The sequence below is a fragment of the Lissotriton helveticus genome, chromosome 5_1, assembly GCF_964261635.1.
Source record: "Lissotriton helveticus chromosome 5_1, aLisHel1.1, whole genome shotgun sequence".
Taxonomy (NCBI): Eukaryota; Metazoa; Chordata; class Amphibia; order Caudata; family Salamandridae; genus Lissotriton; species Lissotriton helveticus.
In genome coordinates this window covers 2,047,928,073-2,047,954,097 of record NC_136065.1, presented here as the reverse complement: position 1 = coordinate 2,047,954,097, position 26,025 = coordinate 2,047,928,073, and the positions used below count along the sequence as shown (strand labels likewise).

Below are 26,025 nucleotides of genomic sequence, written 5' to 3'. Positions count from 1 at the left end.
TACAGTCTATTTTTGTGTATTGTGTTTCCATTGTATTGGTTTCTGTTTTCAAAATTACGTCAGATAGGGACCAGAAGAGGTTTACTAGAATAGACAGTTAATATCCGGCCTAGAGACACACCTGGTCATTTTATGTATAATAAGCATGGGCTAAACGCCATTTGAAAAAGAAAGTCAAGACCCTCTCAGAAAGATGCCATTGAGTTATGGCGCAAAGAGTGACATAGGAGAATAAAGAATGATTTCAATAAAGCAGAGAGAACTAAACAAACCAAGAAATGCCGTTGTTAACTGGTATTTATCCCGTTCTGTCAGAAAAACTAGCTAAAGTGACCACCTCAGAAAAGACCTAGTAGGTAGAGAACGCCACCACCTGTACCCTTTAGAGTATGTAGGATTAAAGCCGACAGCATCTGAAGCGTTCATTTCCTTGTATCTAGACAAGTCCCTTCTGGACTGCGCAAGTGCCTTGTGAGTAACTAGTTGGTTTATTTGTGAATTGCGCTTTGTGCTTAAGACTTGTGAATAAGTTTGGTACATCCATGTGTGTAACGCTTTGTGAATGGCTTGTAGTTGCTTGTACATAGCGCCTTGTGATTAAGACTTGTGAGTAGTTTGTTGAATTTTCTTAAGTATAGCTCCTTGTAAATATGCCTTGTGAATAGCGTGTCATTTTTGTGACTTGTTGAGTTTCTTGTAAATATGGCTTGTGAATAGCGCCATGTAGTTATGGCTTGTGCAGAGCATGTTATCATCAGGTCCCTAGCCATTACGTTAGTCAGGAGAGAGCTGGATCTCTTTCAAGTACTTGGAGAAAACGTTTTGAAGATGTGCGAATGTGTTATGTGATAACGTGGAGAGATGAGGTCATGACTTTCCCATGTACTGCAGTCATTGGGGAATGATTGTGCTTCAGCTGCCGAAGAGTTAATATCTTGTACTGAGTAGGCAGTATTTGTTTTAACATGCTGATCAACAAGGTGTGGAGGGATTTTGGCGTTTTTTGGTGTTTGCGGGGGGGGCGTGTTTTTGAGCGGAAATTAGTACCCGTTCCAGTGGAGGGATTTGGTTGCTTTTTGGTGAGAGTTTAGGGAATAGCTTGGACTACTGTGATGCCAAATTTGAAAAGGATCCGAGCTGTGGTAGTGGTGGAAAAAGCATGTTTTGTGTGGAGGTGCGATTTGCCATGTTATCCAATGGGCGTATTCAGTTTGCAGATTGAATGGTAAATGTCTTGGAACGCTTGATTTAATGTGTTTGGCTCAGAGGTCGGTATAGTTGTAAATAGACCAGTCGAATTGAGATAAGGGTTTGCACAAAGAGTGCTTCAATGTTTTCGCGGTTGGAAAGAAAATATGAAACAGGCCCATCTTAGAGAATGTGCTTTAAATTAGTGTAATGCAACAGTGTTTTTTGTTTAAATAGGGATGTTTCTAGAAAACATGAATTATTATTTTTCCCAATGCAAGCTGCCCTTTAGAATAGCGTGTGACAGTTATCCCACTCACTTAGGAAAGTGGCTATTTGTGAAATTAATGAACGTGGCCCTTTTTGATAGCTACAATACACTACCATGTTAGTGCATTGCTAAGAGTCCCCTACATTAGTTTAGTTTGCATTCATTTAGTTTCAAGGCTCACCTATGTACTTTGACAGGCTGCTGATAGAATGGTGGTATAATGTTGCACGGTAAAAGCAGTGTTCATTAAACAAGACTTGGAAAATAGGGTTTATTATGTCAGTTAGGCTGCAATGCTTACACAGATGGTTACAGATAAACATTTAGTGGAGACACTTCAATTGATGTATGCAGAGAACAGTCCCAACCCAACAGTCCATGATAATTCGTTTCTTTTTCTCAAATGCAAAATGCATAGCCTTGTGTGCAGAAGCACATTGTCCCATATTTGTGTGGTAATTTGCATGCTAAACAAATGCCCATGTTTCAAATGTCTTGCCTTCTAGCTGAATTAGTTAGACAAAAGTGTTTTTTAGAAAGTGGAGCTTTTAAGTAGCAGTACAGAATGATTTTAAAATGCTAGCATGTCACTCAGTTACAGAAAAATATATGTCTTTATTAATTTACTTTTTACCACGTTTTAAATTTTGCTTCAGTTAAAGTTAGAAAAGCTCTGGCCTGGGAAGAGATATGTTGTGACGTACAAGGAATGTGTTTTTTAACCTTGAGACAGTCCGTCCGAGACCGAGATGGCCTGGCTCCCAGTAAATGTTTATGTAAAGGGAGGGCTACTCCCTCTTGGAGCGAGCAGTGCCTGTCTTGTTGGCCATAACCCAATTCTTTCCGCGATCCCTTTGTTTATGTGAAGGGAGGGCCACTGCTCATCAGACTTACACTAGCTTCCTTCGCATGTGGAGGGAGGAGGCTTGCAGCTCACTCTTTAAGAAACTTGGCAGACGCCTGGCTCTTTCAATGAGCTCAGCGTTGGCAGCGACCCAATTTTAGAGAAGCAGAGACGAGTGAGAGGCTTGTCTCCTCTTAGTGATGTTTGACACTGAGCCAGCTCCTGGCTCTGAGGGGAGGGGTGGGTTAGCAAGGAGTGAGTTCGTAGCGAAGTTACCTCCCCAGCCCCTCTGACTTGTGTACAAATAGTTGCTCTTCCTTACAGATAAGTCACGCTTGCAAATGTATAGTTTAAAAAAGTGTAAACAGAATAATTGGCAAGAGTCTTGCTCTTGCAATGAGTTCAGCATCTGTCAGTCATTCAATTTTAGATCACAGTGTAGCCCGGCTTGGAATTGATTCAAAGCTCCGAGCGCGAACATAATTCTAGAGGGAGGGGCTGCTTCTCAAAGGAGTGAGGTGTATCGAGGCTTCTAGGCCTTCTGTTTATGACAAAGAATAATGTGGATTTTATTCAGATACATTTAGAAATACATATTGAACATATTGTAGGTAGTATGGTCATACTATTCCCAAGATCTAGAGTAGGATTTTTTTTTTTTGTAAACTGCAGAGCTTTTGAATTAAAAATTCATTTTTCTTTATTTATTTATTTCTCTGTCATTTATTTTTGCTAGATTGATGACAGTGAGCCCTAGCATTTACAGTCAGACACTAAAGGAACGGCTGGACAGTGTTTACATGCCTACATGGCTACACAGCACTGATACAGTACATAAACGACATTCTAATTACAGCAAGATCAGAACCAGACTGTGACATTGCATCTCTGACAGTCTTGTACTTTCTGTGTAAAGCAAGTGGTGTACAACACTTGCTTTCCAAGGAGGGTACGCCAGGTATACAGCTAACACGGTAGACAGCTAACACAAGAATCATACAGCTCATTACTAACCTTTCACAGCCCAGGACACAAAAGGAAGTACGTGCCTTTATTGGCCTCACTTCTTACTGTAGGCAATGGATTCCCCAGTATGCATATCTAGCAAACCGCTCATACAGTTAACTACACAGAAGGCAGCCATTTTGACTGTTCTCCCTAGGACACAAGAACACACCTTGGCATTTGAGGAATTAAAAAGAGCATTATGTCAAGCGCCAGTTTTAAGCGACTCCATGTTACAGTAAACATTTTATGCTTTTTTTTATTTTTTTGAATTTTTACGTTTGACTGTAGCGAGACTGACAGGATATGAACTGACATTATTTCAACCACACATAGAGATCAGACGTTGTAATATTCTGAATCCTGCAACGCTTTTGCCCTCAAGTACAGTAAATGCATCACCACATGACTGTGTGGAAGTAATGAATAAACCAAGACAAGACCTGACAGATATTGCATTTTAAAACTCAGACCTGACACTCTATGTAGATGGATCATGCATGAGAACAAGTACAGGAGACTTAGTAGCAGCGTATGCCGTGACCACAGAAGTCATAGAGACACAGAAAATAGACACCCTGTCTGCACAAGCAGCAGAGCTCATTGCTCTGACACAAGCCTGCATAAGAGCAAAGCACTTGAAAGTAAACATTTATACAGACTCACAATATGCCTATGGCGTAGTTCATGATTTTGGAGAGAGGTTTTTTTTTTTTTTTTTGACCTCCCATGGGACCAAGATTCAGCACAGCCAGCTTATTCAGGCCCTGTTAGAGGCCATACATTTACCTACAGCCATTTCAATCCTGAAATGCAAAGCTCATACCAAAGTTACAGACACCAACAGACACGACAAGGACAGAGGTACCATTACTGACATAAAGTATGACAGTCAGGGACCCTACACAAGATGTACTTGACATACAGACACATGCCACAACAGATGAGATAAAGAAATGGACTGAACAAGGAGGGGTCCAGACTAACCAAGGTTGGATGACTGAGGAAAAAAGCACATGGTTTCTTTCAGATTCTATGGTACAAATAATCATAAGCACAACACATAGTCCAACACACTTGGGAGAGAAGGCAATGCTAGACAGCTTACAGAACATTTGGTTTAACAAGCAGCGAACATGTATGATCTATTACCAGTTCAATCCAGGTAAAGGCATTCCGGTGGAACAAGGCGAATTTCATCCTCCTGACCACCATTTTGAAGTTCTCCAGATGGATTATATCCAAATGGACAGATGTAGAGGTTTAACAAGTATGTCCTAGTAGTTGTGTGTGCACTGTCTAGATGGACAGAAGCATATCCAGTTCCAGATTATACTGCTGTTACAACAGCCAGACAATTAGTGCGCAGTACTTCCCCAGCTGTGATCTACCTCATGTGATCTATTCAGATAACGATCAGCCATTCTCCTCTGAATTAATGAAACAAGTGTCCCTTCTGTTAGGTTATACATGGAAATTCCATTGTGTCAGACACCCAGAAGCCGCAGGCCTTGTAGAAAGGCAAAATCAGACAATTAAGACAAAAGTTGCTGAGATCTGTACAGAAAAAGGCGTGGATTGGATGGTGGCCTTGCCGGTTGCCCTCTTTTACATGCGTATGGTAGCTCATTCCAGAACAGGCCTATCTCCTTATGTGGTGATATATGTGAGGTACGCCTATGCCAAAGAAAATTACTGATGTTGACAGTAACATGCTGACAGATTACCTGGCTTCCTTTATTTCTGCACTACTCTCTTTTCATTCACAGGTTGCTGCCGCCTTCCCTGACAACACCCAGGTCAAGGAACATGCCATAGCACCAGGAGAATTTGGACTCCTCAGGATCTTTGATCGTTCAAGTCCCCTTGAGCCATGTTGGAAGACGCCGAAGTTGGTGGAAGGACGTAAAGGCCGAACTCACCTATATCACTTCAGAAGAGACTTTGGAACTTTGGAACTTTGGAACTTTGGAACTTTTAATCTAGATTAAGAACTAGCAAGTCAGACGTAGTTTAATTGTTTAAGCCCACCCGGTGGTGAATCGGTTAGACTCGATTCTGACATGTATAAGATCACATATGAGAATAGCAAGAAGAGAGATAAGAAGGAAAAGTACTGCAAGGTATTACGCAGTAGATGTATAGTTACTTTGATCATCCTTTTTATTCTGTGCATTGTTATAATTGGTGTTAGTTTATTGCTACATGTTTTCTTTCCCATTTCCTCACATATACACTCTTCCAGTAACAGTACCATAGAGCATACATTTAGTGACCTGCCTCCCCATGAATTGTCATATCGACTTGCACTACGTAACAATACATTTATTCGAATGTTACACCATTCTCATCAGACCAGCAATGCGACCGATTGCTGGGTATGTGGCCAAATGCCTCCTTATCAAGAAACGAAGGGAGTCTTGCCCTTCTACCCTTTACCGTTCTCACACAATGGTTCGTGTGGAGCATGGTTTGCTCTAATGACATCAATAGATAGAAGGTACATAGCTTATCCAGGTGGCTGGATATATGGAAACCTGAATAAAGTGATGAATGAAGCATGCTTTCCAGACAAAGACGGATTCCCCCAAAGAAAAGGAACAGATTTAGAGAATGAAGAGTACGAACAGGGAAATGCTTCTGTTAATTTTGTAATGTTAAATGTTCAGCCCAAGCAAAATACAGGTCCACCGTTTATTTCAGTCCTGCCAGCAAAAGGTGATTTATGTGTTAGTAAGAAAGGCTCAGTACATATGGGACACAGCAAGTGTAACACTGTAGTAGAGTTTGATGATAACGGACTTTCTTCTTTCAAAACATCACGCCATACCTATTTCATTTGTGGTCAGACAGCCTATGTACATCTGCCCTTAGACTGGGGTGGGACTTGTTATATAGCATTCTTATTGCCACCCGTTTTTCTAGCCCCATCAAATTATCATAGAGATTCACGACTAGAACATGTTAGACAAAAGAGAGAGACAGATTCTGCAGGTATCGATCAGACTGAAACAGCTTGGGAGCAATATACAGATTTCAACAGAGGATTCTTTTTCTTCATAGGTCCCGTCCAAAACAGTAAACTGATACGCAGGTTAACAAAGACTCTTGAAACAGTTGTAAATATAACTGCATCTGCCCTGGCGAACTTAACCCAGGAACAGTCTGCTATTAGACTTGTCGTTCTTCAAAACCGCCTCGTTCTAGACGTCATCTTGGCGGATAGGGGCGGAGCTTGTAGAGTCATCCTATCTAGTTGTTGCATTTTCATCCCAGATAATGCACCATCTGTGTACGAAGCAATAACAAGACTCCACAAAATTGCTAATGTCATACATCAAGACCCAGGCACATGGACTTGGTCCAGTTGGTTCTGGGGTGTATTATCTGCATGGGGATGGAAAGTTATGTCCTTCCTAGGAATGGCCCTACTTATGGTATTTGGTTGCTGTCTCTGTTTGCAGTGTGGCCCGGCGATTTGCGGGCTGTGTGCTACTGCCTGTATTCCACATCCACGTAAACAAAGGATAAAAGATGAAGAAATGATGCTGTATGATCAACTATACGGTCTCATGAATATAGATGTATCCTGAAGGGTTATGTAGGTGACAAGGAGGGAATGAGGAAAATGATATTTTGCCTGACCAAATATGTCCACTACATATACCCTATGTTACATGTCATGTGCATGTCACCCATGCATATTTCCCGTAGTGGCCTGAATCACTAGGCCTCTGCAAACATGTCCTGCAAGTCAAGTCATCAAGTCTCCCAAACGTTAAGCTAAAATGAAGGCCCATGTATTTGCATTTTGCATTGTGCTCTTTTAAATAAATATCGTACCGGTTGAGCCTGAAACCACTTTCTGAATTAATGTTTACATGACTCTTGGAATACTGAGCTGCAGTCACGTCAGCAAGAAGTCTGCCAAGACAGTATTATGAATAACAGTTATCCGTCTGCTGTACAGAGTGGCATCCCTGCCCGGTGAGGAAAAGTAAACAGACCCGTCCGATAGCCATTCTGTCTCCATTTAAGTGAATTACAGTGCTTGCACCCATAGAATGCTCACGCAATGAACGAATAAATATGCCCTCTCTGTCTTTTAGTGACGAACAACCTTTGCTTCTTTTGCTTGCTGACTCTAGATATCAGTTGTACTAGATGTGCTGGTCGCCTTGACATAAGAGATCTCTCTGCTAGGTTGAAAGTCAGCCTCCTCCCAGTTACACGTCAATTGCACGTCATGCTCAAAGTTGCACAATTAGGGCACAGTTCGAGCTGGTCATGCCAACTCCTCCTCTAAGTACCCACCCACCTATGACACCTACCTATCACACACCTATGACTCATCAAGTGTACACCCACATGTTCTTATCTCATTTTCTGTCTTGCTCTGCCTCGAGCTCCCTATGTACAAGGAGTAAAAAGTATATAATATAATGTTTTGTTATTAAATGTTAGAAGACTCTTCCTGAACCTCAGAGGTGATGGAACATATTCTCCCTTTGACTCGAGTTATTGGAATAAAGCCCATTTTAACTCAGATACCACGGACTCTGCTTCTCACTTGATGCATGATAATTGGTAATGCCTAGAAATTAAGCCAGGGTAATATTTTATTTACCACACCCTAAAAACTAATCCCACCCGGCTCCCTTTAAATACCCCTGCACCCCATAATCATAACCCACCCTTACTCCTTAAAATATCCCAACACCCTTAAACACTAACCCATCTTAACCCCATAAATATACCATGTACCCCAAAACCCAAACCTATCCCTAAACCCTAAAAATACCCCTGTACCCCAAAACCCAAACCTAGCCCTGAACCCTATAAATACCCCTGTACCTCAAAACCCAAACCTACCCCTGAACCCTAAAAATACTTTATATTTATATATATATATGTATATATCGTGTATATAGCATGTATATAACTGTTCCTTCTTATATAGTCGGGCTGCTTAATCATTTGCTTTATGTTGATCAGTTCTAACATTGCCTTATTGTTTTGTTTTAACAATTCGGGTTATTTACCATTCAAATATGGCGCCCATGTATTGTAGCAAGTGGTCCATTGTTTGTTTCAATGGTTTTTGCTTTATTATACTTCCGCCTTGCCGCCGCCAGCTGACACTGACGAAGGCAAGAGCTGAAACGCGTCTGTTTATTTGATCGATTTGCGCAATAAAACTTTAAAAACGAAGTTTAACCTGCTGCGAGTGCTGTTCTATGGGGATTTGGAACCACGGAGCTTGAGATATATATATATATATATACATATATATATATATCTGCCACACCTCGCAGAAAACACCGCTGCAGCGCGGAAATCACGAGCATTGACCAACTAAGATGTCAGCATTATTTTATTTCCCTTTCACAAGTCAAGACACTTTTCGGCCATCCCAGTGGCCTTAATCACATAGATATACATATACACATATATATACATATACACATATATATACACATATACACATATATATACATGCTCCCTAGAGGAGCGAAACGCGTCTTGGATGGACACCGGTCCTTTGATTTTGATTTAATAAACTATACTTACTCTGCAATCCATACTTATTCTTGACTTCATTCGCTACAAAAACGGAGCTGGTTCGGAGGTCTACACCTGGTTGGTTTTCGCCGAGGAGTGGCGAAACAGGAACATTGCTTACATATATATATATATATATACACACACATATATATATGTATATATATATATATATACATATATATATATATATCTCCTTCCCAGTGCTTGCAAACAGCCGCCGCTCTCCAAACCAGCTGGCGTGTCGTCGAATCTGACCTTGCAAGCCCTGATTTGGTCTGGATCGCAAGAACAATTAATGGATATTTGCAATTGGTTAAACGGAAGAACGGAAGATATCAAATTTACCTGTAATTTCTCAAGAGACCGATCACATTCCTTGATGTACAAGTTTACGCATCAGAAGGGACACTTGCTACAACGTTGTTCAGAAAGGAGACTGATCGAAATAAGGCATTGCATTACACAAGTAACCACCCTAGAAATTTATGTCAAAATCTTCCCTTCGAGCAATTTTTGAGGAACCGCAGAAATTGCACTTTTAAGGATGAGTACTTTCAACATGCAAAAGATTTGATTGACCGTCTAGTGGATCGAGGTTACCCCAAATAACTACTGAAACATGCCCTTTGTCGTGCTTGGTGAGTACCAAGGGAGACTCTACTGGAAAAGAAAATCAAACCAGCTATGCAAAGAATGGTCTGTGTGACCATGTTCTGCCCAAATGCAAATCAGCTTAAAAAACATCATCAACCAAAACTGGCATCTGGTAAAAAACCTGGACGAGGGGCTACAGCAGTCACCCCTTTTTGCTTTTAAAAAAGAAAAAAGCATTGCCAATTATGAGGTACGAGCAGCATTACCAAAACAGGAAGGAGCTACATTACGGAGTATGATGGGGCTTCAACCAGTTAAGGGCCACCACAATTGCGGAACTTGTGTCTGCTGTGAACAGACTATTGAAGGGGAGGTGTTCACGCACGAAGGCATTTTTTGGAAACATAATACGTTTTCAAATTGCAAATCCAAGAACGTGATTTATGGGATCCTGTGCCCATGTCCAAAATTGTTCATAGGAAAAACCACCCAGGAGGTACGTCAACGCATTACCCAACACAATTCAAGATTGAGAAGGACGGTGATGAATCCCACTTTAGTGAACCATTGGCAGATCAAAGAACATGCAGAGAAAGACTTAAGATGGACAGTGCTGTCCAAGAGGAGGAGACATGGAGGACAGGTTAAGCCAACGTGAGGCTCTACTCATCATGAAATTTAACACAGCTACGCATGGACTCAATGAAGTGTCGAAAATTTTCCGTACATGAAACATTGATTCCAGCAAGAGTAGACCATGCTAAGGATGACAGCTGCCTGATGGATGCTCCCCCCAAATGGCGGAGACAAATGGAGTATATCATTCTAGAGCACATCAGTTCAGGCTATTAAGAAGCTGCCACCATTCTGTGATATACAGGACACAAGAGGGTTAGGGTGCTCTCAAGTCTTGCCATCCAAAGGGGTCTTGCCCTCGCAAATGGGTATTTCAAGGTCTGACATCAATAAAGTTTTTATTGGAAGCAATGCGCAATTAACCAACTTTATCAGCCACTATGCGATAAGCAGATATTATTGCCCCTTTGAGTTATCTTGTACTCCACCTCCGTATGACATTTCCAACCTTCATTTCAACCATTGTATTCATAAAGGGATTAATCTCAACGATTTGTAAACTGTGCTGGTAACTATGGTTTCCGGCACCCGATCACGTGGCGTCCAGCCGTGGGCCATGATTTGGCGGTTGCATCAAAACTACCTTTCCCAGCAGCTCTGGGTACCCCCGCGCTGCTTCCGGGAACGAACGCCACACGTCAGAGCTGATGGCAGTGTAGGCAGGCTTTGAACAATTCTGGAATAGATCCAGGTAAGAGTGATTCCTCATTCCTCTTTGCAGAGAAATAATTATTCTTGAGGTGAAAGCCCTAACTTGGGTGCCCCCTTGCTTTGCTTCCTAGGTCTAGTCAATGGTTGCATTTATGAGCCGACTAATTGCCCTGACGAAAGAACTGACTTTGTTTACGTGCGTCAGACGCCACACCGAGACGCCTGCGTGGGTAAGACTTCCCCCGGCATACCCTTGCAGCCGGACCAACTTCACATGACTCTTAGGCTAACTGAAGGTGTTGTTTTGTATTGTTTCTCTTTAGATGTGCACAACTAACCCCTATAACAGAATCTGACAAGTGGCTGCACCAAAAGCAAAGTAGGCGGCAGATTCTGGTGAAGGCTGTTTTTTATTTAAGTCTAGTTAGAAGTTGTATATTCACGAAGGTTTATCAATTTTTTTCATTTTCAGAACACTTTTGGTCCTGATGAGAACCGGACAAAGGGTCTGGTTCGAAACGCGTCGACCCTGTCAAAAAAGAATTTGTGGAGATTGATTAATTTTCTATTTGAATCATTTATGATGTTGATGTATGGAAGACTGTGTAATTAGAATTATTCCTACATTTTTCCTACGAGTTATCTGGACTTAGTATTTGACGCGGGATTTATTGTGTGTGTTAACCAGTTGAAGTGAAACTGGTTTTGTTGTGTGAATGCCAAAAGTGAGAATGTGATGTATTTGTGGAAGAATGTTCAGATCAGTGAGAGGTTAAGATAGATTGAGGGTGTTACATTTAAGTTGAGTGTGGTGTGTGTAGAATTTTGTCATTTCCCCTGGATTTGTCTCCTTTGTACACATGTATATAAAGTGTTTTTCATGAATTATGGTCCAAATGAGTTTGAAAATAAAATACAAATAGTAATGGATTAATCTCCTAAATGCATCTACATGTTTTATTCATATAGGTAAGGTAAAAAGGAATTTTGGCTATTGTTTCTTAGTACTGGCAATTGTTTTGTTGTTTATATGGTTTGGAGATCGGCAGCTGTTTGCAAGCACTGGGAAGGATTTGTTTGCTGCCGCCCCCCCTTCAGGCGAGAAATCATTCGGAATTCAACTAAGAACCTGGCCGAGGAATCACGGCAGTCTGGTTGAGTCGGAGGACCAGCGGAAGCACTGTGACGTTGTTGATAAAGCTTTGAAGGGAAGCGGGAAAGCCAGCATTACGAAAGCAAATATCCTCCCGCAAAGGCGGAGGGGACGTGGGCGGCTCTCGATACAAGCAATTGCACAGATTGATAATTATGTCGGTGTCAGAGATGAAGGACAGAGAAGAGACAGCTTTAGCTGTCTTTGACGATACTAAACAGGTTGCAAAGAAAGGCACTAAAGGGGCGGGAGGCACAGTTAATAATGACAAAGTATCGGATGCAGTGGCGAGATTGAAGCTCTTGCAAAAGCTGAAGCGTAGAGAATTATCCAAGTGATAGGAAGCTAAGTCACTTCAGAGATATTTGGAAGTCAAAAGAATCCCATGGGGCCTGCAAATATTAATAGCCTCCACATATGAAGACCCTAACCCCAACATTTTGTGTGAATGGGCGGACAATAACAAAGAATCATCACACGATCATTGCGATACTAATAAAATACGCAGACATTGACCGCATTAAAATGATTGAGGAAATCAGTCAAATCTCTGAAATGCTAAAGAAAGAGGCAGATCAGGAATTAATAACGAAATTAAAGAAAGATATGGCAGAGCGGTTACGTAAATTGGAAGTATCAATAAAAGAACGAAAAGCAGAGAAATTCATGCATGATAAAGGCGATTACGAGAGAGGACAAATATATACTTTTGCCAAGAAGTTTGAGAATGTCTGCAGGTTAAAAATGAATCCAGAGTTGCAGAATGCGAATGAGGTGCAATCTGGTTTGAGTAGTCTTCAAAGGTCAGAGGTTGAAACATCGGCAGATGAAGGGGCTATTGGTAGTAAGGGCAAGAAAATTCCTTCAGTAATAGAGGAATTCGTTTTTTTACAAGAAGAACGGAGATTCAATCTCTGTCCAAAAACTGTGACAAATATGCAGGTCCTGGAAGAGGCAAAGGAAGCAGAGGCGGAAGTGGCAAAGCAATGGCAGCGGAGAAGGAAAGAACAAGAAGAAGTGAACAATGCAATGGAGAGCACAAATCAAATGGACATAATAAACCTGACATCCATTAAGCTATCTGAAAAAGAACAATAAATCTTGCAACTAGGACTTTCGTAATGTCCGCCCTTGGAATTTGATTATGTATCCACAAGAGTTTATACATTTAAGTACACACAAATGCTAAAATTGAATAAACATTTTGCACTGAATCCAACCAGGTACAAAGTGCCTAACATGCAAAGAAATGTCAGAGTACAAGAAGATTTGAGCAATTTACAAGTACATGACATGGATTTAATGGCTGATCTTGAGCAGATGGGTACAGTTGACCCCAATGATAAAACTGCACCAGGAGATGAACTGAACATGATTGAAAATATTGCAATAGAGCAGGGCATCAACATCAATGAAAGTATGACTACGAACTTTAGACCACGCTCAAAATTTGTTCCAATGGCTATGAAAGATTCAATAGACTTGTTTAATGAACTGGTTGTAAATTATTTTAAAAACTTGGAGAAATATACCGGTGCAAAATACAAAAAGTGGTCACAACAGCAGAAAGAGTGTATGAATATCATTAAGAAGTTATCTATAAATGATTATTGTGTGGTACAAAATGCAGACAAGGGTGGCAATATAGTCCTTTAGGGGAGACAAAAATATCTAGAAGAAGCTTACAAGCAGTTGAATAACAGAGTTAATTATGTCAGAGTGTCCCATGAAGAATTGCTGTATTTGAAAATTAAGAATCCCATTACACCTGCCTTTTATTTAATCCCGAAAGTGCATAAAGATATAAATAACCCGCCTGGAAGGCCAATTATTTTAGCAATCGGGAGTGCACTTGAGAATACGTCAAAACGTATTGATTCCTTTTTTAATGCAATGGTGAAATCCCTACCTTCATGAATCCAAGATACCAGGGATTTCCTAAAGGGCATTTATGACCTGCCATGGGAACAAGACATGTTGTTAATGACAATTGATGTGACAACATTATATACGAGCATTAGGCAAAAGGATGGCCTAAATGCTGTAAAATATTTTTTAGGAACAAGACTAATATCCTTATGGTCAGATACTCAAATGTTAACATCTATAGTAGACACATGCTTAAAGAACATTTTTTCCCCTTTAATGGGGAGCTGTTCCATCAGTTGTGTGGTACTGCAATAGGCACCTGCTTCGCCCCCAGCTATGCGAATCAGCATATGGGCTAGTGAGAGGAGCAGGTCATCCGGAAGCAGTACCAAGATGAATGGCATACTAACATTCTCCACTGGAGTCGCTATATAGACAACTTATTTGTCGTCTGGAGAGGGACCGAGGGATCAGCTAGACAATTCATACAAAAACTTCAAGTAAATAATTTGAATTTGAAGTTTACCACAACTATAAGTAACAGCGAAGTAAATTTCCTGGATTTGACAGTGTATGTAAAAAACTTCCACCTTACACACTAAAATATTTAGAAAATCTACAGCAGGAAACACACTGCTCCATGCTTCAAGGTTCCATCTCCATAATTTAATTAGAAGCATCCTGTATGGAGAATGTTTGAGAACTATGCTCAATTGCAGTGAACCTGAAGTTATGGAGGCAGAGTTAAAAACATTAGATTCCCGCTTCAGAACAAGAGGTTATGAAAAGGAATGTATTCAGACAGCCATACATAAGATATTCGGCAAATATAGGGAAGCAGTTTTGTTTAAAAAATCAGAAATGGTAAAACCCAAAAAGAAGCAAGACAGCTCAAACGACTGTAGAATGAGAACAATGTACAACAGGCAACACGGTCAAGTGAGGAACATCTTAACAAAACCATGGCATTTAATTAGCAATGACCCAGAGTTAAGTAAACTTGTGCCAGCCAGACCCTTAATAACATTCAGAAGAGCGAAGTCATTCAAACAAATGTTGGTAAGAAATATGGAACCAAAAAAGAAAACAACACGTCCTACGACATTGCCCCTCATGTCAGAGGGGGCGATAGAGAAAAGTGCCTAAGGAAACTAGAATCTAGGTACATTGTGGAATTAAATAGCAAAGTACCGGCAGCTCTTAATATGGAAGAGGACCTTTATACGCACCTGTAATGTGTTCCAACTGTAGTGGCCATGTAAGCAATATCTGTAAATAGAATCAAGAATCCTTCGGAACATCTCTGTTTCAAAATGTAAAAAAAAAAAAAAAAGGTTTTCTCTTTTTTTGTTTTGTTTGATATTGTAATATTTGGGTGCTTCACAGGTAGAGTTTTCACTTTTCTAGTGTGTAAAACGAGGGTCGAATTAACAGGTTGGTAAAATAAGCCCTGTGGGGCTAAATTGAGGGTTTGTAGTTCACGGTCAATTCTGCCCACTGGGGCTTAATTATTTGGGCTGTTGAATATATGAATTTAGAAATGCCATTCATATTTTAGATGACATTGAATTTCCAATTTACATGAATTCATAAGTTTGTACAAAGGTAATATCTACCTTGTATAGATTTTTTTGCCCAAATTGGTGGTAACATCGACTGTCTACGGAGTTTTACCAAAAAACTACAAGTCTGTTTTCTAATGCACTGAATGTGTAGTTTTCACACGTAATTGATCACATGCACAGTTTAAAATGGTGGATGTCTGGCAAAACGCTGTTGGTGAACAGAAACGCGTCCGACATTGCCGAGTAATTAAAAATCTGGAAAGAATTATCGCGAGACGTGGCGTCATCATTTCCTAATGGTGTAAGGAGTGCACTTGTAATATATATATATATCTATATGTATATATAGATATATATATATATATCCAAACCACACTCCCTTACTGATTGAAGAAAGTAGAGCACACACGGGTTTCCAGGTAAGGTGCTCTTTATTGTGAACCATCGGCATGATGTGTTTCGTTTCTTCAAACTTCCTCAGATGCCGCAAAATGTGCAAATTGGTTCTCCAGCTCACCTTTTTTAAAGCGAAATGCCCCTCTACGATTGGCTGAGGCATCACTGACACAATGACACAGGGAATGGCCCGATCTCTGAACTCTGAAATCTAAGTTCAATGTAAGTACTGACCCCAGTGGGCGGTGTCTGCTCCTTCCCGCAGTGAGTGCCTTGATCTTTCTGTGGGCGGTGAGCAGCTCTCCTGGTCCTTCAGCCCACTGCCGGAAATCCCGATTTCAGCCTGTAAGCACTGCTTAAGTAAGCGGTAACTTTCAATGACGTCGCACACCATTAAATAATGGCCAGGTAAAATTTCAGGAATGCGGTGTTTTAATAATCCACATTTGTAAAGCGCACAATCACCCGTAAGGGTCTGTAGGCGCTGGGGGCCGTCGGGAAGATTAAGCAAGCTATTGCCCAGAGTCACATGGTGCTGGGCTAATCTGCCGCCAGTGCCAGGGATCAAACCGTGATCCCCAGATTCCGGAGTCAGTCGCCCTAGCCGCGGCGCCACACCTCTTCCCTAATGCGCCACACCTCTTCCCTAATGCAGTGTTTTCAGAGTTTCCTACCGGCGGTCACCAGTAGGTAGTTATAGTTAGGAGCTAGTTTCCATTGGAATAGAGTTTTTGTGACTTGCTTTGAACTTTTGCGTTGTTTGAATAATCTTCACTACATTTTCCCAAAATACTGTCTTCGTGATTCAAGTTGTGCATTTAAAGTTTTGGGGTGATCTGTAAAGCGGGGGCCCGAGAAAAGAGGGTAAAAATAATTGTGTTTCCCATGTTAATTTCCATAGAGATGTTAGACAAGACTACAGCCCGTACTGCTGAATCACATTTGTCAGAAAGCAAGCTCTTTGTCCAGAATGAGCCCTTTTTAGGTCTCACCTAGGCAGCACTTCCGCTGTCTCTTTGAGACAAGCTGTATTCAGGAGATGGGCAACAAGTGGAGTGAGGCCCAATGGGCCAGGTTCTGACTGGGCCGTATATGAACGTGTACAGGGGGGAAGGCCAGGACCTGTTTTGTTTTATCGTCTTTGAATTAATGCTAGATCAAACGATTTATTTTCATTTGATCTGGTACTTTATTTATACCTTTTATTCCACTTTTTTAAAAATCTTTGTTTTTTATTCTCAAAACAGAAAGAGACGATAACGTCCTTATAAAGAAAAGTACTTATGTACATGTGGTTCACAAAACATTAGACAGCGATATTGTGTTTCAAATACACAATATAAACAAACATGAGTGAGAAAAATCATAAACAAAACATCCTATTATCTTGATGATCTTGTGTTACCTTTAGCATCAAGGTCTGAGTATTATTTCATATCTAAATATTATTTCATAGACATTTCAAAGATGTTAGATGCATCAACGTTTCAATTAAGAAAGAGGGAACACAGGGAAAACATTGGTGTCACATACATGGGACTTTTCCGGACAGCAGTGTGTTTTCTGTCAGCTCAGATGTCTCTATCTGTGCGGGAGAAGAGACCACATTTTAGGGTTGTTTATTTCTATTATTTCTTTTTTTTTTTTTTTTTTAAAAGACCTTTATTGTTGGAAATATACAGTACACAGCGGTCTGCTGACAACCCATCCGGGCCAGCCGCACATCTTCAAATTAGCAGTACTTGCATGGAAAGAAAGAAATAACACAGCCATATGGCCGACAACCCGAAGGCCCGGCGGCGTTGAAATGTGTGATTCTGTAATTCGTAATCCTGCGTGCATTCAGAAAGAAAAGGATATCGTGCGAGAGATAACGACTGTAAGTCTGCAAGTCTTCATTTTCTTTTTTTTTAATGCTTACAATCGAACTTGAAGAAGAACTCAGTGTATTGGGAGTGCACATCAGTGACCGTACGTTAGCCATGGCTCGCCGAAATACTTGCGAGGCACATAAAGGGTAGTAAGATATCTCGCTCCCTAGAAGGGCACGAGATTGCATGAAGGAGAGATGTTGTTGCTCAGTGCCGCAAGTGTGGCAGCAATTGGAGGGTAGATAGCACGGTCAGCTTGTTGGCGTTGCCAGGCACCCATTGTCGAAGCTGAGTAGTCAAGCTTTAGCCCTGACAGGTGGCCTCCCAGACCCCAAGGCGTGGTGCGTATGATAGGCAGCATGGAAGATTGTGGTCTAGGGGTTTGGGGGTCTAAAAGGTCAAAAAACTGTTGTAACGGCAACTAGGGATTATTTATTTCTATTATATGCATGTGCAAATGGTTCAGTACTAAACTGTACCATGCAAATAAAAAGCCTACCTTTTCTTCAGCCGGAGTTGTTTAACTTCTGACTATTTTTTGTTTCATTTACCGACTCTGTTTAAAGGGTGACAGGCGATTAATTCAGTGAAGACTTCAGCTTTCGCTAATGAATATACTTAAAAGCTTGCAGCATACCTGGAAGCTGTGTTCACCATTATAGAGCAGGGAACTTTTCTTCGTGTTAATTTACTCACAGGAACATTTGTGAGCTGTGAAGAAACAACGCTTGGTTTACTAAAGTTTTTGTTATTTTATTTAGCAGTTACTGACTGTGTTTTCAAATCCTTTGAGACAAAGGCATACCTTTAAACGCTTCGTGTGTGGGCTCTCGTCCTTGTGGTGTTCAATTCAGTTAATGTGGCACGTCTTTCTGAAAAACAGAGTTTAGTTCGTTTTCAGGCTTGGTCCATAATATTGGATTGTGTTTATTTGAAAAGCGGAGCTCGGGGGCAAGCGCATTACCTTAAATTCTTCTGTTCGCTCTCATCATGCTTTTCGAAGTGAGGCGATGGCATTTCCAGTTGGAAACATCCCAGCAATGGCTTCTAGCTTTCAATCATGGGTGTTCTGGTTTTTCATTAGCATGTTCATCCATTTGAGCTAGCAAGCTTAGGTGCAGCAGAGCAGTGCATCCTGGGCATTATAGTGCTTATATTTTTGTCAATTCTGTCATATTGTTTAAACCCACTGTGGTGCTATTAAATTTCAAAATCAGCAGCCAGATTCATCATTGTCCCGTTTTGCGAGTCCTTAATAGCGATTATTAAGGAATCGCTATTAAGGACTTGCAAAACGGGATTCATGTAGGAATTGCAAAAAATATTGCGATTCCTACATTCCTATGGGCCTACAGGCCCATAGGAATGAATGGGGAGTTATTCCTTATTTGCGATTAGCAATTTGCTAATCGCAAATAAGGATGCGATTTCAAGGGTGCAGGGATGTCCAAAGGACACCCTGTAGCACCCCTGAAATGTGAATTTGTACTGATGTTGTGCACACACATGTCCAAAGGACATGTGTGTGTGTAACATGCAACTTAGAAAAATGCATTTAAATGCATTTTTCTAAGTTTTCGCTATTTACCACGAGGTTTGATGGTAAATAGCGGTCCTAAATTGCGAATTCACAATTTTTAAATGTTTCATGAATAGCATTTAAGGAATCTCTAATAGAGATTCCTTAAATGCTAATCCTCGCAAATTTGCGAATTCTTTATTAGCGATTTTTGCATTTGGGATGATGAATCCCAAATGCAAAGGGCCAGATTCTCAGAATCTGGCCCTTTTGCGAGCGCATTTCGCTTGATGAATCTGGCTGCAAATACGCTTCTTTGCTCAGAAGCAGGTTTTCAATGTCTGTCAGTGTATTTGAAGATTAAAAGCTTGCCAATACTGTCCATTTGGATTGTGATTCATTGTGGCATTTTCCACAAAGTGTTCAACCATGGGTGCAGTCATAACTTTTTTCTTAATTCTGGAGTGGTGTTGGGTGATTCTTGTGTTGACCTGTTAGTTGACCTGTTAGTTGGTGTTCCTTATGTACATTATTTTACAGAGGCAGAATATTGCGTAAACTACATTTTTTGTCTTGCAGTTTGTAAACTCAGTATGTTTCCATCTTATGCTATTGTGAACAAATTCTGTACCTTCTATGGTGTTTCCACAGACAACGCAGTTACCACATCTTCGATGTCCTTCAATAGGTTTTTAATTCCATAGAATCACTTTTAGGTTTAGGCAAAGCGGTGTCAGCTCCTATTATTTGTTGGACAATGCTTGGATTTCTTTTCCATGCAAAGAGTGGTTTGGGAAACGGGCATTCTAAGTTCTCCAACAGATGCCAGTTCTTCAAGATGGTTTGTTTAAATCTGTTCGTGTCCGGCACGTACGTTGATACACACACTAGTCTTCGCAAGGTCTTTTTTCTTTTACTTGGAGCCAGAGCCGGACTGGCTACCGGGCAGTTGTGTGTGCTGCCGAGCTGGGGGCTAATTTCTCTGTGGTGGGGGCTTATTTCGTTGATGGGGACCTGCATCAACGAAATTAGCCCCCACCACGGCAGCACACACACCTGCCCGGTTGCCAGTCCGGGCCTGCTTGGAGCAGACATTCTCTGGGTGTGAATTGGACTCATTTGGTTGAGTGCTTAAGCAGTTTTTTAGCGTAACCTCTCTTTTGCATTTCTTCACTGAAGCGTGCTGCATGCTCTTCGAATTCTGACGTCAAGGAGCAATTCCTCCTAATTCTGAGTAGGGATACTGTCTATTAATGATACTTCATTCTTTATATTAGCCTGAATTTAAATAATAGTTTTACACACGTATAAAACCTTTTTTTCAAATTGTGTAAGCTGTTTACCTTTGATTCCAATTACTGTAACATCGAATATATTTGATCCCAGCTGTTCTATCAGTTCAGCTTTGTATTTATTACTCAACTGAAAATATTTTATTCCTAAAGCCTCATTTAAGGCAGGAGTTAATCTGTCTGTCTTTGTCTTTCACCACTTGGCGTATCACCAAACACTGCTGCCTCAAAAGTGTTTCATGTACTCCAATAATAATTTTGGGGCCAAATCATCGCCGTGATCTCTCTTATCAGCGAATCCAAACAGTTTTCTGTAGGAAATACAGAAACATGGCGTGTGCTGTGCGCCTCTCTTGTTTACCGCACATTGCTGTCTGCTCAGCAATGCCTGAAGGAAAAAAAAGGACTTAAAAAACCTGTTCACAAATGAAATGCTTGGATGTACACACGTGCATTTCCAAGCCGAATATCTTGCTAAAAGGAATGGCCGTTGTTCGAGCATGCGCTGCATAGGAAAGAGACCTCTTGAGATGGATGCAGCTTTCCAGGCAAAAACGTGCACATGTTGCATCGCTTTCAATGCAGCGTGTGCACGTTATTGGCGATTTCCTTGCGCCATTTGGTCGCTCCCGCAAGGGAAACGCTGCCTGCTTTCGGTCGCACCCCCCCTTCGTACGAGCCTGCGTGCAATGCTTGTTTTTGTGTGCATTGGCCGAGCGCGCACACAACTCCCGCTTCTCCCCTCCCCACATCGCACGCGGCCAATGCTTGTTTTACTTTGTTTAACGTCGTCTGCTCCCGACTCATTTCATTGTGTCGCGGAATGAGCTCGCCAACTGCTATGGGCCACGCTTTCCGTACACCTGACACAGTGCTGTAATGTTGCTTTGTCCCACATATATGCACAGAGTCCATGTAGGTGAATTTGCTTGTCTTTATTGCAATTATAATAGGCCAATACGAGCTAAAGGGCGCCGAGCGTCTAACACGACTGCTCCGGTCGCCAACTCCGTTTTCCCCGCTTTCGCGCCTTCACTCTGGCGCCTACCGCGCATGCGCGCCCTTCGCGCTCCTGTCTATGGCGTGACGCGTCATCGCGTTCACGCTCATAGACTAGAGCGCATCCTACATATCTCCCCTTTTTAACAATTAAACAAAATTAACTATCCAACCTCCACCAAGTTGCACTAGGTGTCCCAATGTTCTCTGGCTGGCAGCCAGGGTGCCAACTTATCATTAATGTCCACCCATTTCATAGTCTCTATATCTTGAGGGCACTGTAACTGCCCGGCCACTACGGGTGTGTCTTACCGGCATGCTCTCTTCCACCTCTCTGTCTCCGCCTGGTCTCGCACCATCTCTCCAATCTCCACTCTGAGTTACTCCAGCCGGAGTTACATCTCTGACTGCACGCCCTGCGCCGGGAATGTCCATCTCACTGTTCTCTCCTGTTTCCTCGGGCAACACTTCATCAGCTTGCTCCAGTCGAGGCGTGCTCTCGTGGAAGTCCTTCTGTGCCTCTGTCTCTTCCAGCTTGGGCCATACAACAATCCTGTTTACTCTAGCCATGCGGTCTTGGGACCACACTCTGCCATCGCTGAGGAGGGCTGCTCTACCTCTCACCTCCTTGACTTGTAGAGGCTGACTATATTTGCTGTCGCCTTTCTTTTGAAGGGTAGGGAGTTTAACCCTAACCCACTCTCCTTCCTCCAGCTCTGTTCCTTTCACATTCCGACGTTTGTCATAATTCGCAGCATAAATCTGTTGGGCTTTTTCCAAGTTGTGTTGAACCACCGCAGGGGACCATTTACTGGTGATGGTCTTCTCCCTCCACACAACATTGTCTCGTGTGAACGGATGCCGTCCTCTCAACACTTGAAATGGACTGTACCCCACCGCCGTGGGGGTGATCCTGTAAGACCACAGCATGCTCATCACCTCAATCTCCCAATCCTTTCCCTGCATGATGGCCGCCTGTATGGAGCCCATCAGCACACGGTTGAACCGCTCCACCTGACCGTTGCATGCGGGATGATACACTGCCGTGTGTTTGGATTCGATACCATTCCTTCTCATGAACCTAGTCCATTTGTCCGAGACAAACTGCGGGCCATTGTCACTAAGGATGGTTTTGGGGATGCCTTCCCTTAAGAAAACTGAAGTCAGGAATCTCAAAATCGTGTCAGTGTCCATGGATTCTTGAATGTCCACCTCAGGCCATTTTGAGTACTTATCCATCACTACACACAAGTACTTGTTCACACCTTTGCTATCCAGGACCGGTCCCAATATGTCAATTGCCACATTCTCCCAAGGTCCCTGTGGCGTGTCGAACTTCCCCATGGCCGGTCGGAGAGGCCTCAGCACTTTGTCAGCGCCCTGGCATTGGCCACACTCCCTCACTTGCCTTTCAATGTGGACGTCCATGCCTGGCCACCAATACATCTGCTTGACGCGTGCCTTGGTCTTTACAATACCTAGGTGGCCCTCATGTAGTAGAGTTAGTAATCTGGGTATCAGTGAATCCGGCGGCACAACTCTTTCGCCCCGATAGATAAACACCCCAGAGTCACTCAGGGACAGTTCTTCCCTAATTTCATAGAACCTTCGTACTCCATCAGTGAGCTTCCTTTTGTCAGGCCAGCCTGACGTTAAGTATCTCTTGATCTCCCCTTTTTCCATGTCCTCATCATAGGCGGACTCCCATTCTTGGGCACTTATCGAACTCTCATAGTCCTCCATGCTTGCCACCATCTCTTCCTTATCCAGGGCTTCCTCTGGCGCCACTTCCATCGCCGCAGCCCTGCTGAGATAATCCGCTACCCTGTTCTGTGTTCCCGGCAGATATTCAACATCGTAGGTGTAATCGAGTAGCTTCAGAGTCATTTTGGCTATTCTCGGGGTCGCCGTCTCATGCCCCGAGGAAGTCAAGACCTTGATGAGGGGTTTATGATCCGTTTGCAGCTTGAATCTCGTACCCCAAACGAACTGTCTGAATCTGCCTAAAGCCCAGGTGACTGCCAGCATCTCTTTTTCAATTACGCTGTATCGTTGCTCCGTCGGAGACAGCGCACGGGACGCAAAGCAGATCGTCTCAGTGGCCCCATCATCCCTCACTTGAGCCAGGACCGCCCCTAAGCCCCTGTCACTGGCATCTGTGGTTACCACGGTCTGGCCCGATGGAACGAACCCTTGCAACGGAATAGCTTGACTAATGCAGGTTTTGATGGTGTCAAACTCCTCTTGCGCCTCTGCGTCCCACTCAAACTTGGTCTTGTCTCTGATGAGTTGTCGCATTCTGTATGTCCGGGTGGCAAAGTGTCTCACGAACTTACTATAATACTCGGCCATTCCCAGGAACGACCTCACCTCCTCCTTGGAGCTGGGTGCCTTCGCCTCCTTTATGGCCGTCACATTTCGTTCTTTGGGTGAAATTCCGCTCGTGCTGATCTCATGCCCCAAGTATGTCACCGAATGGGTCCCTATCTTGCACTTACTCCATTCCGCCGTTAGCCCTTTGTTCTGCAACACTTCCAGCACGCTCCGCAACTTCCTGTCGTGATCACCTTTTGACGAGCCCATCACCAAGATGTCATCCTGAAAGTATTGTACTCCAGGAATGTCCTTGAACAAGCGGTGCATCAGCTTCTGAAAAACAGCCGCTGCGGATGCCAGGCCAAAGGGCATCCTCCGGAACTGGTAGCACCCAAATGGAGTGATGAAAGCGGTGTACTTCCTGCTCGATGGATGCAGCTCTATCTGGTAGTACGCAGACGTGAGATCGATAGTGGAAAAGTGAGTCACACCTTTAGTCTTGGCGAGCATCTCCTCGATTCTGAGAAGGGGAAACTTTTCCACGATGAGACTTTTGTTGAGCTCGCGGAGGTCAACGCAGAGCCGTACCTGCCCATTTGGCTTCTTGACCACGACCAAGGGGGATAGCCACTCTGCGCTATCCACCGGCTCTATGACACCTTGCTCTTCTAGCCTCCGGAGTTCCTGTTGTACTGCTCCGCTGGTAGATATGGGAATGTTCCTGACTTTATGCACCACCGGTACTGCACCCTCCTTGAGGACCATTTTGTGAACGAACTTGTCCAGTTTTCCCACTGATCCGTCAAAAACTTTGGGGTATGCTGACTTCCAATCTTCCTCTCTCGTGAGGGGCCACTCGTCTGTCAAGAGAATCTGTTCTTTACCTCCCGGGTTGAGTATGATCCCCAGATCACCTGCATCTCTCCACCCCAGCACTGAAGGTCCTCTCTCCGCTATGTACAGGGTGCACGTGGCTGACCTCCCTCTAAATTCGAAGTCGAAGTCTCGGCACCCCACCAAAGGAATGGCATTTTCCGTGTACGAGATGGGTCTGATGTCCGGCGGCCATAGATCTGGCCCCACCACAGGCACAAAGTCTTCCTCCCATATGGACCTTTGCACGATGGTCCAAGGAGATCCTGAGTCGACGGCCACGTGTACCTTCACTCCCCCTATCAGCATGTCCGTGCGAGGCTTGTCTCTTCGCTTCCCCGTCACCTCAAGTACCTGGTCCTCGATGCACAACACCAAGTCGTCGTCATCCAAATCGTCCTCCTCGCTGACGTCGGCTGCGGCCGCATCGACACACTTGACCGTGGATTTCTTCCCCTTTTTGCGGCAGACTTTCTCAAAATGGCCGACCAGGCCGCAAAATGAGCATCTGGCGCGAAACGCGGGACAGCGTTTATCCTGCGCCGAATGTGCCGTGCTGCCACATCTATAACACGCAAACTTGTTGTCTGTACTAGGGCGGCCTGCCTGCTTCCCTGTCCATCTCAAGTCCTTCCTCTGATCTCCATACACTCCCTTGGCTCTCCCAGGCTGGGGTGCATCTTCTATCTTGTTTACCATTTGCCTCGGCGCGTTCTCCCGTTTTGCTGCCTCCGCACCGCGTCGTGACATCTCAGCCTTTTTGACCATCGCCACCACTTCTTTAAGGGACGTCTCACTCTGCGCCCACAGTTTGTCCTGGACCGACCTGCACGTGGTGTGCATAACAATTTGGTCTTTTATATATTCTTCCTGAAGCCCTCCATACTGGCACGTGATGGCCAAGCGTCGTAGCGCTGCCACGTAATCATCAATCGACTCACCAGCCTCCTGCTTCCGCTGCTGGAAATTATACCTGTCTATGGAGACACAAACTGCTGGGCGGTAGTGGCTGTCCAGGTCATCCAGGGCGTTTTTGAAGACATCTGTCTCATTCACTCCCCTCTCCTTGGGCACCAGATTCTTGAACACTCTCACCCCTTCCGGGCCCAGGTTGTGGAGCAATAGTCTCTTCTTCCTTTCCGAGGTGAATTCCCCTTCATTCTCATCTTCGAGTGCCTCAATATAGTTTTGAAAATAATCCTTCCAGTCCTCCCATTTTAACTGCGGTTCGCCCGGTCTAGGCAGGAATGGGACTGGGGCCATCAGAGCAGACGCTTGATTTGCCATTCTGGCTTCACCTCTGGGGTCTATCCCCTGGGCACTGTGTTGACTGAGTCCACCGGATGCTCCCGCACTCTCTGCCGTGTTCCCTTGCCCTCTGGGACTGCCAGGCGTGCTATCCCTTCTAGTCTGTGTGG

The 26,025-nt window shown here is 43.2% G+C and overlaps 1 protein-coding gene and 1 long non-coding RNA gene across 3 annotated transcripts in view; both read right to left on the bottom strand.

Annotated features, from left to right (window-relative positions):
- The window catches only part of LOC144753969 (N-acetyllactosaminide alpha-1,3-galactosyltransferase-like), a 142,679-nt gene that overhangs the window by 48,602 nt on the left and 68,052 nt on the right, over positions 1 to 26,025 (bottom strand). The gene's annotated exons all lie outside the window — the stretch shown is intronic.
- LOC144753968 (uncharacterized) lies at positions 18,104 to 18,486 on the bottom strand. The gene is made up of 3 exons (XR_013594617.1): positions 18,414 to 18,486; positions 18,246 to 18,319; positions 18,104 to 18,164 (listed from the first exon to the last, which is right to left on the bottom strand). It is a non-coding gene; the product is annotated as an uncharacterized LOC144753968 (long non-coding RNA).